Raw genomic sequence first — 12977 nt, 5'->3', positions numbered from 1 at the left:
GCTAGGCAGTCTGATTGAGAGCCCCTCCACCCAGAAATGGCTTTTTTGAATCATGAGTCTCCCCTTGTAAACATTCTGGGAAGAGGGAAGAGGCAACTTCATGAGAAAAACCTAGGTATCACCATCATCATCATAATCATAACCATCATCCCAGCAAACAAGGCACTGTGCCACGGTGTACAGGGCACTGCATAGAATGCTGAGAAGGCAAAGAGGCATCTGGCTCCACGGCATGTCTGAACCTGACCCCTGAACCCTTCAGGTTGCTTCAAATGCCTCCACTTCCACAAAGCAGTTTCTGCTCCCCTCTTGGAACTCCCAATAATGGATCTCCTCTGACAGCCACTTTTTGCCTCTGCTCTGCCACTTATTTATTATATTACTTTCTATCTTGTATTGTGGTTATTTATATACATTGTCACACAGCTGAGCCTTTGCACATTGCTGAGTCCTTTGCCTGGCTGACTCCTACGCATTCTTTAAGATTCCACTCAGGTCTTATTGCATTTCCTGACTCTGCTGTCTGGATTAGATACGCCTCCTCTGTGTGCCCCAAATGCCTGGTATTTATCCATATCACAGCATTTACTATACTTGATTATAAATGTTTACTTGTTAGTATTCCTAACTAGATAGATCCCAGATCCTAACATCAGGGAACATGTCCTCTTATTTGAATCTTCAGTACTTTGCACAATACCTGGCACAAATTAAGCATTTACTAAACTTTTTTTTTTCCCAATGAATGAATCTTCCATATAAGTCTAATTATACTTTGAGGACAAAATTGGATATCTGATTCATTTTTTGACCCCCTCAAGATGCCCTGAACCTAGTAGATGCTCAATAAATATAGCAATGACTAAATGACTGCAAAACACAAAGAGGTGTCAGATTCTGCTCTCAGGATATAGGGGAGGATTGGCAACTACAATTGAAGGTAGATGACATTAAAAGTTTGCGTGTCTAGGCTATGTTCTAAAATTGGTGATATAGACATCTACGACTGAAATTAATGATAAAGAAAATAACGTTTTTTCCTATTGAAGTTTGAAGTTATTTGGCCAGTAAAATGCAGTCCAATATTCAAACCCAGGTCCAGGTGACTCTAAAGCCAATATTGTTCCTGCTATACGACATTGTTGAGATGTTAGCGTAGAGGGGCCCTAGCTGGGCCCAGAAGAACCAGTAGGGCTAGGGTAATTAGAGACGAATAGGTACTACACAAATGATAATATACATATTATATATATATTATGATAATTATATCACATATGTAATGATATCATATATGATATCATATATCATTATATATGATGATTATATACACACACACACACACACACACACACACACAGGTCTTTTAGGGAGCTCTATCTGGAAAGAGCATGGAGAATTGACTGATGGGGGAAAAGCTGGAGGCAGGAATGTCTACTTGGAAATTATTACAACAGTCAGTCTCAACTTGGGAACAGAAAACAAGAAATTGATTTAAGTGGGAATTTGTGGACATTGGTGATTGAGAAAAATACATAGACAGCTGGAAACTTTGAGTCAGGATTACTCCAAAGTTTTGAGCTTAAGTGAGAGGCAGTGAATTCAGAAATGAGACAATTTTGAAAGATGGTGAGTTTGTTTTTTGATGTGTTAAACTGACTTCTAGGTGGGCAAGCTGAGTGGATAGAAACGCAGGATTTAAGCTCAAGAGAGCGCTGAGCTGGACTTGAAGATGTGTTGATCACCTGCAAAGAGGTGATGGCTGAAGTTAGGAGAGTGAGAGAGAGAGACATCCTAGGGAGAAGTGGAGACAGAAAAGATCAAAGAACCAAGGAGTTTAAGGAACATTCAGGGAATGTTCAGGTCAAGGAAGTATTAAAATCAAGAAAGAAGACAGGCCTCTGGCTTCCCTGGTGGCGCAGCGGTTAAGAATCCGCCTGCAAATGCAGGGGACACGGGTTCGAGCCCTGGTCCGGGAGGATCCCACATGCCTCAGAGCGGCTAAGCCTGTGCGCCACAACTATTGATCCTGCGCTCTAGAGCCCGTGGGCCACAACTACTGAGTCCACATGCCACAACTACTGAAGCCCACGCACCTAGAGCCCAGGCTCCGCAATTAGAGAAGCCACCACAATGAGAAGCCCGCGCACCGTAACGAAGAGTAGCCCCCGCTCGCTGCAACTAGAGAAAGACTGCGCACAGTAACGAAGACCCAGCGCAGCCAAAAATAAATTAAATAAATAAATTTAAAAATTAGAAAAAGAAGACAGACCTCTAATTATCTATTCGAAGGAAGTGAAATTACGATCTTGAAGAGATATCTGCGCCCCCATGTTCACTGCAGCATTATTTACAACAGCCAAGACATAGAAACAACCTAAGTGCCCATCAAGAGGTGAATGAATAAAGAAAATGTGGCGCATATATATATACTATATATATATATACTATATATATATACTATATATATACACTATATATATATATATATACACACACAATGAAATATTGTTCAACCATAGAAAAGAAGGAAATGTTGCCATTTGCCATAACTTGGATGAAACTTGAGGGCATTATCCTAAGTGAAATAAGTCAGAGAAAGGCAAATACTGTGTGATCTCACTTATATGTGAAATCTAAAAAACCCAGACTCACAAAAACAGAGAACAGATTGGTGGTTACCAGAGGCAGAGGGTAGAGGGTTGGGGGAAATGTGTGAAGGTATTCAAAAGGTAGAAACTTCCAGTTATAAGATAAATAGGTTCTGGGGATGTAATGTACAGCATGGTGACTATAGCCAACAATACTGTATTGCATATTTGAAAGTTGCTAGGAGAGTAGATCTTAAAAGTGCTCATCACACACACAAAAATTGTAACTATGTGAGATAATGGATGTTAACTAAACAGTGTGGTAATCATTTCACGACGTATACATATATCAAATCATTATATGTACATCTTAAACTTATACAATGTTATATGTTAATTATATCTCAATGAAGTTGGGGGGTGGGGAGGGAGAAAAAACCAGAATATCATCGTATCTTGGAATTCAAACTGTAAGAGAGTAAGGAAAGGATATTCATTGGATGGATTTGGTGATTAGGTTTGGCCATACTGGAGAAAGAATTTTGGTAAGTGGTTGGGTTAATTACAGAGGAAGAAAAGGAATTGTGGTAGCAGAGAACGTAGGTTACCCTTTGGATAAGTTGGGAATGAAAAGAAAGGGGAAAAAAAGAGTATTTGTGTACGAAAGATTTTACTGAAGATACTAAAGTAAAGAGAAAGTAAATGGAAGAGAGAGAACTGAGCAAAACCCTTCTGAGGTGAGATGAGATGACAAGGTTGGTCCTGCAATGTAGGAGAAGTAGTGGATAAAATTTGGAATAATTGCTGTGGGAAATGACATAGGAGGCAATGAGGATGCATAAAAGGATTGCCAAGTAAAAACTAATAAAGTTCAATTGAAGTTTCATCACTTGAAATTTGATTGAGATCCATTTTCTTGTTTTCATGGTTTTTTTCTAGTAATGTCTGCCAGCCCAGGAGTGGAAACAAATGTAGGTACATCTCAGCCTTAGGAATTTCCATTGCTGGGATGATGGGTGGTCAAGGATTCCAAAAGGCAACGTGGCTAATAAGAGCAACCTGGATGCAAACCATGGAGGTGAGGTCAAAGCTGCAGTAGTTGGGTACCAATCACAGAGAGGCTGGGAAGAGATTGTGGGAAGTGGGAAGAGTTCAGCAGTGAAGGCAGAACCCAGGAAAAATAACATAAGTGTATCTGAGGGGCAAAATTCCTAGAGAAATGTCTAGCAGAGTAAAATGAAATGAAGTAGTAGAAATACTCTCCCAGAATTATTCTTGGGAAAGAGGTTAATAATAAGAAATGAAATAGTTAATTAGTGGAAACTGAAGAGGAAAGGGGACATGAGACTGTAAGGACAGATGTGAAGAACTGGACTGAAGACCAAGAAATCTGGGGAGAAATGGTTAGAGCAGATGCAACACATAGGTTGTTAAGCCATGATGGACTATGGCTAAATTGGAAAGCTGGGGAAGGGGATCAGCATTTAATATATCAATCAATTAGGGCTCAGGAATCTGCGGGCTGAATGTCACAAAGCTTGACTTTTAGAAGGCAGGCAATGAGGGTAGGAGGCACAACCATGAAGGTTTGAGTGTGAATGTGAAGGAGAAACATTGGTGGTACTGTCTAAAGGGATCTGAGTGTCACATCACAGATCTGTCAGAGCTTTTACAGATAGGGTGCCTCTAATTCCCAGGTTGTGGAAAGCAGATATGTGGGGACACAGAACAAGACCCAAGCTCACATCAGAGTGCCAATGGCCCCAGGTGGAGCTGCAGGAAGGCAGGAGGTGGGAATTTTGATTTTTTCCTTACAAAAGAGACACTTAGCCCTCAATTTTCCTGGCGGGGATGAAGCTCTGGGACTCCCCATTGGCTTAAATGGACTGGTGAAAGCTAGGATAGGGAGATTTTTTTCTCCTCCATGGGCAACCTAAAGAAGAAATCCCTTCCTGACTATTTTATTACAGCACTGTGAAAGTCAAGATGCCATTCCATTCTAACCCCTCATTTTCAGTCATAAATGACTATCTTGGTAGTATTCCTTTGGGGTTGAAATTTGCCACTTTTGCTTTAGACAATGAGATAGACGAATTGGTAAGAAACAGTATAAGCAGCAGGAAATCGTGGACAAACTAAGGGCTTTGACCAAGGCAAGGATTTATTAGGGCCTCTTATAAACCTAGCAGCAGCTGCCTGAGTGGGTTCAACCCTTCTGAGTCTTGATCTCATCATTCCTAAGGTAGAATTTCATGTTCTCTCCTACAATAGTAAATATTGTTAGGAATGAATAATCCTTGGAGGTTAGAACAGTGCTGTAGAGTGTTGGACTTAAATTCTAGTCCCTAAAAATGGGCATAATTTTGGCAAGTCATTAAACTTCTATGTCTTAGAATTCTCATCTGTAAAGTAGGAGGTGTTTCTTTCCAACCCTAAAATTTAGGTATATGTTTATCAAGAGCTGAGAGAACAAAAGTGTTTTGAAGGTGGAGTTCACAGGTAGAAAAGACTGGCGGCACACTTAAATAACAGATGCTGTGATTACTTGAAGAACTAAGAAGCCAGACATACAACCCATGTTTGTATCACAGTGAGTGCATATCAGCATTATGAGAAGCAAATTTCAGAAAGTAAAAACTCAAACCCAGATCTCTTTAGTGTTGAAAGCTTTTATTTTTAACAATACTACCATTTGGATTTTAAAAAATGATTTACCTTAGAATTTCTAGAGTGACAGAAATAGTTTGAAGCTTTTATTTAGAGGATGCTTTTAACAATGATTTCATCATTATCCATTAGTATTTATGTATATACAGTGTACTAGATCCCTGTACAGCAAAATAGAATTCTTTCTCAAGTGAGATGGACATGCATGGAAGTTAGAAAATTCAGAGGAAAAAATTCTAGTAAAAATAGATAAACTATTTCATTACAATAAATAATATTTTAAAGTGCATTTCTATCCCTTGTGCAAGGCAGCTAAATTAACATGACTTTCAGCTTGCTTAAATTCTCAGTATTATTGCTCTTTTAGCCTAGTGTTGCACATTTAATATTCATTTGCTTTTTTCTTCTGGTTCAATAAATAATTCCGAACTTTGACACATATAAAGTGTCAAAGTTAAGTGAGGGTGTAAGGCCTAGTAAAATGGTTAAGACTTTTTTGCATGTGTGTCATTATTATAATGAGCTTGTTTTTTGAGCTCTCTGAGCAGAGGTGATCTGGTTTATTTTAGTAGTGGTTTTCTCTTACAGATAAGTCTGTGAATCCCTTCTTTCCATCTACCTTAGCAATCCCAAATGCTTCTTGTGTATTTCTGGATTTAGTTGTCTTTTCATATGTCCATACCTGACTTTTTCCTCCTGCCTTCTTTTACAGAGGTGCCTACTATGTTTCATCAAATATTCTATCACCAAAATTTGACAAGAAAGCATTTTAATTATTTCCCATTTGGAATCCTTCAATCGATCCTAAATTTATATTGTTTATACCTGCTTTTGTCTTTTTTCTTTATTTATATGCTCAGTTATAACAGAAGACAAAGAGAAAACATCTTGCTATGAAAAAAACAGTTTTTCATAGAATCTAAGCTGGGGAGCCATGGTATAGAAACTTACATGACCAGCTTACAGTTTTAAATGGTTTCTAAAGCTTTATCATTTTGGGCTCTCCTGTACCATCCTTTACAACCAGCACCATTCGTTAAAAGATTGCCCTAAGGAAGGTTTCCTATTTTCTAGACAGGGAAAGTGACATAGAGATAAGTACCTGGTTAAAACCATGGTGATAGAAGCAAAAGCAGAAGAAAATTTATCTACTTCTCTTGGCCATGTTGCCTCCATCTATCTTCGGGGAGAATACACAGTACATTATAACATAAGCAGTCTTCGCTTAACTGATTCAGAAAAGCTGCCGGGCCAGTGCATATAGTTGCAGAAACATCTTAGATCAAGACTCTACAAACACAGAGATGTAACACTGTGTTCTGGGGAGGGCTGTGGAGCAGACAGGTCTGTAATAACAGTTGGGCAGGGCAGCAACAAGGGCCACAAAGATAAAACAGGAGTAGTGGGAATCTGAGCTTTATTCAGCAACATGCGCTCACCATGATGCCATCATTTTTCCTTCTAAGAAAAAGTGCAGTCTAATGGGTTACCCTCTCACTTCACAGGGGACAGTGCCGGGATGCCCGGGCTTTGAGCTCTCCAAAGCACAGGCCTTCCAAAAATCAGGGAAGTGATGCTGCGATTAAAAAAGCGGTTGTGAAGCGATTCGAGGATCTAGGTAGAGATCCTCAATGGGCACTAGGTAGCGATGCGTGAGCGGGGCTGGGCCGGGCCCCATAAGGAAGGGGAAACCTTGCACCAGCCAACGCATCTGCAGGACCTGGCGAGAATGTGCTTTGGAGAAGCTGGAAGAGAGTTCAACCCCAAGAGGGGCCTGCACCCTTGGGAGGGGAGAAAGCCGGCAACAGCAAAGGCAGTGCAGAGATTGAGGGGTGAAGACAAGGGACGGGAGAGGGGATGGGGCAGGGTGGAACCGCATCCGGGAGGTGCGCGGGGGGTCGCCTTGAAGATTGAGGACTAGGCCGGGACCAGGACAGCAGGGAAGTGTGAGGGAAAGACCCCTTCCTTTGGCAGCTCCCAATGTATTTCTGTCAAAGATGGCCAAATTCCACGCTGCCCTTCCCCCCTCCGCGCCTTTTCCACTGGGTTGCTTCTCAATGCTGCGAGAGGCGGTGGGGAGGTCCGGGTGAGTGTGTGCGTGGGGAGGAAGGTGCGGGAAAGAAGCGACCCTCCCTGGCCGCCCCTCCCACCCCACCGGCCTTTTGGGAGGTTCTTTTAGTTGAGAAAGGGGGCTCTGCCGCTTTAAGGTGGGGAATAGGCGTCACCTCTGGCCGGGTGACGAACTGGGGCGGGGACCTGGTGGGCGTGTCCATGCAAAGCAGGAGGTGGTGCCGGCGGTGGGCGGCCCCATAGTAAAATATTGGAGGGAGGGGCGGGGTCGAGGAGGCGAGGCTACTTGGTGGGCGGGGCGAAGGGGGCGGTGCCTCTTCGGGAAGGCAGGGGAGGGGGAGGAGGAAGCGGCCGGTTGGTACCATTACGCGCGTTCCGGAAGGGGGACAAGTGACATTCCCTTGGAGGGGGGCGGGCCCTTCCCGGCGGCGGGGCCCTTACTGAGGCGGGGAGGGGCGTTCCCCCTTCCCCCGCCGGGCGGTACGTCGGGGCCGGGGGGAGGGGGCACTCCTTCGCTCGCGTCAGAGGCGGGGCCGGCGGTACCTTTCGTGGCGCGGTGCGGCTGGGGGAGGGCCGAGGGGAGGGGGAAGGGGCGGTACCAGGAGGGGGGTGCCGGAAAGGGGGAGGCGCCGGCGGACAATGGAGCCTATGTGTGGTTGCGGGAGTGGGACGGCGCCGCCGCCGCCGCTGCCGCCGCCGGGGGGAGACGCTGCGCCGCCGCTGCAGCTGGCCCGGGCCCCGGCCCCCCGGGGCTGAGAGCCGCCCCGGACCGAAGCCCCCTCCCCTACTCTGTTCCTCCTCTCCCCTCCCCCACTCCTGCCTCGGGGGTAAGTGGCACCTCAGGGGGAGGGGGAGGGGAAGGACCGAAGCCGGGGGTGGGGGGGCCGGGTCCGCGTCCGCGTGTTTTGAGCGGGTTTGAGGGCAGGGGTAGCGAAAGCCGCCAAGGGCTGGGGGGGTGGGGTGAGGGGAGAGAAGCGGTGGGGGTCGAGGTCGTAGATTTAGAGTTGAGTCTAGAGAAACCTGTAGGGGGAGATGGGGGGGCGTCCTCTGCCCACCGCTCACTGAGTGGTGGGGAGAGACGGAGGCATCTCTCGGTTTATTTTTTAGAGGATATGTCCCAGGCGGTGCTTGGAGAGACTAAACGATGAGATGGGACGGTCCCAGGGTCCTGGGGTGAAGGGGCATTCGAGGGGCGAGATGGAGAGCTAAATGAGGGAATTCGAGTTGAGTCTGGTGGGGTCTGTTAGACCCCGGAGATGGATAGTGAAGTACAGGGGACTTTGCAGGCCAGTGACTTGTTGGAGGGTTGGGGAGAAGTGAAAGCGAAGAAGAATGTTCATGTAGTAAAGGGCTCCAGCAGGTGAGGTGGGGATGTCTAGGTCACTGAGTCATTGTGGGGGTCGTGGACACACCAGTGGTTTCCAAAGTGGAGCTGTAGCCATTAACCTTTGAAAGTTGCAAAGACTATTAAGATGTCACTGGTTAGTGTTGGGCGAGCCTGGTGAAATGGAGATATCCCAAGGAAAAAACAGCAGGGTTGGTTATTATGTTCAGAGGGAAGGGCCAGAGGCCTATAACAGTGTTGCTGGGGGCCTTAGGTGAAGGCTCCCAAGCCTTGAAAGAGGAGGCCTGAAATCTGTCCTCCAGAGCCCTGCCCTGTGATAGAGAGGAGTGACTTAGAGCCTAGATTGCAGACAGTTGGGGACTATTAAAGTTACTAAACAAAGTAGAGAAATGGACATAACTATGTGTTGGTAGCGAGAGACTAAGGTGGGGTAGAATTGGTGCAGAGTTAGACTGTGGTTAGGGCAGACATGGACAGATCCCTGGCAATGACTTTAGTGGGAAAATGATTGAGTGGCTGTGTAAAGAGTTACATTTTGATCAATGGTGTGTGATGGAGTATTTGTTAGCATTTGATATATTCAAGAATTAAGTGTTTATTCTTAGGTCAGAGATCTGGACTCTTGTACACTGAGCACAAAGTGATGAATCAGAATTAGCAGGTAGGAAGGATAAGTAGTTGAGAGTAAGGGGTAGGAGGTGCAAATGAATATTGGTAGATAAGACTCCTGTGTGGACAAGAACTTTTCACTCTTCATGGAGATTGTACAACATGGTTGTTCTGTTGATTTTGGTTTTTGACTGGATACTAATGATATGGGAAGGTTTAACAAGGATTTAGTGTGAACAATGTTATGGTCCTAAGTACAAATTTAAGAAAGACCTCCTTACTAACTATTGAAAAAGACCCAATCTGTAAAACACAGAAATGGGTTAATAAAAGCAGTTAGATGGCATAAGGATGCTTTGGGGAATGAGAATTCCATTAATTAGTGGTTTCGATAAGAGAAAATTTAATGCAGAGTTGAGATAGGGATGACCTTTCATAGTTTTAGAATCTAGGATCTAATGGTATTGAACCATTAGAATATTATTTTGTAATAACAGTGTTGAATGTAAGATGATAATAGTTCCTAAACATAACGGTAGATCGATAAGAAGGTCATTGACTAAAAGATGAAGGAACAATTTCCATACTGTTCTCTTCTTATAAGGCAGGTTTTATGTAGTAACTTGGCTCCTGAGCTAAGGATTCCTGACCTGGATTCTTAGATGACTAGTGTAAGTGAAAAAGCACTTACGTACTTTGGAATTTATTCTATGGGATATTTTTCCCATAGCCTTCAAAAGTGTGTCTGTTCCCATGGATCAAAAGAAAATGCTCTCTGGGCTTCCCTGGTGGCGCAGTGGTTGAGAGTCCGCCTGCCGATGCAGGGGACACGGGTTCATGCCCCGGTCCGGGAAGATCCCACATGCGGCGGAGCAGCTGGGCCTGTGAGCCACGGCCGCTGAACCTGCGTGTCCCTAGCCTGTGCTCCACAACGGGAGAGGCCACAACAGTGAGAGGCCCGCGTACCGAAGAGAAAAAAAAAAAAGAAAATGCTCTCTGGCTTGTAGGGGAAAAAAGTACAGAGGTTTCACAAGCATTATAATCAACTTAATATTTGATCATGGTGATCTGGTATAGTAGTTAGAGCCTTGAACTTGGAATCAGGAAGCTGGCTTTACCATTGACTTATGTGTGACTTTAAACAAATCTCTCATATTTATTCTCCAGTTTTCCCATTTATGAAGTGGGGATACCACTGCCCTAACCACTCACAATGCATTGTAGCACTTAACAAGTTAATGCTTATCTGCACGGTGCCTTGGACACTTCTGGGAATGAAAGTTTACGTAGCCCAACTTTTTTCTCACTTGTAAAAAACTGCTATCTCTGGAACAGACCAAATTCAGCTTCTGTAACAATTACAGCAGCATGCTTGATCAGGGAACAAAAAGGAGTACCTTATACATCTACCTTGTTCTGTTGTCCAGGTTTTGGTTTTATATTAGTTTTGAAAGGTGATACCTCTTCCCCATTTAGTGGTAAAACAGGATAGTGATGACAATTGTAGAAATGTAAGCAAAGGTCCCCATGAGAGAGTGGGACTGTACATGCTGTGAGTGTTAACCTAGGCTGATGCTGACTCTAAATTTGTGTGACCTTGGACATGTTACTTGGCTTCCTGGTGGCTTAATTTTCTTCAACTATGAAGTACTGCTAATGGAATGACTTACTTGTCTGTCTGCCTTGGTGACTATGTTAGGGTCTATAGAAACTTTATGTGCTCTAGATCAGAAGTTCTTAATCTTCTACCTCCCATGTTTTCCTTTGGCAATTTAATGAAGTATAGGACCCCTTCTGAGAATCATGTTTTTTAAATGTATGACTTAAAATATATAGAATTACAAATGACACGGAAACAGTTATCAAACTGTTAAACAATTGTAATACAGTAGTTTGTATGTTTACAACACATTAAATAACAAAATGTAGCTTCAGGCCTAATGATACTATAATTTTGAAGTAGTGATGAGTGTAAATATTATGTTGAGAGATCTGCAACAACTGTAATGTGATGTGAAGTGTTTTGTGGTTCCTCTTGGTGACATAGTCAGGGGATTGCTAATACTACTGTGGGTTGTTACCTACATTCACAGTTAAAGGTGGTGCTAACTTTTACTTGGAGGTTAATGACTGTGAAGATCAAAATTTTCGCCAGCCAGGTTCACAGGTGCCACCCCTCCCAAGTCTCTCCAGAGACCCCTTAAGAGGTCGTGGATCCCAGGTTAAGAGGTCCTGCTGTAGACCAGCTGATTTTTGAAAGTTGAATTATCTAATGGCCACTTGCCTTTTAAGCTTTGTAGTTTTTTTTCAGCATCTTCACCATGCTAAGAACAAGGGCATAGAGAAGATATGAAATAAAAGTCTATTTTACAACCTGTGATAACTGTTCTTGGTTGGGGAGAAAGTTAAAAACAGTGATTAGAATGAGGCTTTTGTGCCTGATGGATTTTGCTTTTCTAAACTTCCCAGTCTTCAATAGGATAGAAGTAGGCTATAGTGCTCCAGCTTCTTGCATTTTGAGTTTTAGTGGTTTTGCCTTCCTTCCCCATTTTTGACCTAATTTTCTTACTATTCCTTCTTCCAAATATTGTTTTGGTCACAGAGCATTGGGGAATGGGTGGTTTTCTTTGCCGATGGTGTGATGGGCTGTGAACTTTTCCATTCTTCTCATTCCTGTAGGACTGAATGTGGGACTAGCTGGTGTTACTCCACTTTGACCTAAAAATTCCTTTCTGTTTGGGAGGCAGAGATCACTCTTGGAAAGTTCCTCTGTGTCCCAATGTTAGAAGAGAGAGCAAATTGGACATCTTGAAAGGTAAAGAGCCCGATGATGAGCACGTAACTTCTGTGATTCAGTCTGTGCATTTTGGATTTTGTTTCTGCTTCTGTAGGGTCTCTTGTAAGTTAAAACTATATTTGTTCATTACTGTAGCAGTTCCCAAGGCAGAGGTCATCAAGTTAAATGCAAGTCATAACTGTAAGTGCAATTACCTTGTACTTTTCTATGAACAGGGACTTCTGCAATAAATTATTTCCTAGGAAAGGCAGATGGTAAGAAGTTAAACAAGTATTTATTGTGTCATCATTGATTTGTATGAATGTGAGGCAAGAGTAGCAATACACAAGCCTCAAGCTCATTATAATACACAAATCAACCAGCATTTATTGAGTTTCTTTTGGGCCCTGAGATGATGACCCTTTCCTCAGGGGGTTCCCTGACTATATGTAACAGGGAAACAATTTTTAAAGTGTTCTAACAGTGTCATGAATGTAATGCTATGGGGCCATGGAGGACATTCCTGGGGATAGTTTGGAATCAAGGAAAATTTCACAAAGAAGGGATATTTGTGCTGACATTTTACTTTGGGTAGCCATTACTCTAAATGATGACAGATGACGTTCGTTTTTGAATGGTTAAATTCTGTCGAAACTCTTGAGCTTGATATAAATTTATTTGCTTGCTTAAAGTTCGTTAGCTTGAAGGACAGTAGGTGAGTTTTTACTCTTTGAATATGAAAACATATATTAGCATTTTGTTTGGACCAAAGTTTTCTATATAAGTCCATAGTATAGTTTTCTTTTCTCCACATGTTTGGGAAAGATTGGTTCTTCCTATTGTGTGCTTTTTCTGAGAGGAAGCCTTTGAGTAGTTGGCATGCCAGAAGTTAAGAATGAGCTAGGAATGGAATCCTGAGGCC

At 43.2% G+C, this 12977-nt stretch overlaps 1 protein-coding gene across 8 annotated transcripts in view; it reads left to right on the top strand.

The window, feature by feature from the left end:
• The window catches only part of LOC132597444 (uncharacterized), a 65913-nt gene that overhangs the window by 47239 nt on the left and 5697 nt on the right, over nt 1–12977 (top strand). For 3 of the 8 annotated variants that reach the window (XM_060300376.1, XM_060300387.1, XM_060300395.1), the window contains exon 2: nt 11959–12094. The gene's annotated coding sequence lies outside the window, so the exon portion shown is untranslated. Of the gene's footprint in view, nt 1–3527; nt 3667–7066; nt 7088–7320; nt 7342–7786; nt 7806–8057; nt 8153–11958; nt 12095–12977 lie in introns of those variants that run through there. The other 5 variants (XM_060300385.1, XM_060300398.1, XM_060300392.1 and 2 more) reach the window with 5 other exon arrangements.

Source organism: Globicephala melas, chromosome 1 (genome assembly GCF_963455315.2).
Source record: "Globicephala melas chromosome 1, mGloMel1.2, whole genome shotgun sequence".
NCBI classification, from domain to species: Eukaryota; Metazoa; Chordata; class Mammalia; order Artiodactyla; family Delphinidae; genus Globicephala; species Globicephala melas.
This window is presented reverse-complemented; position numbering and strand designations above follow the sequence as displayed.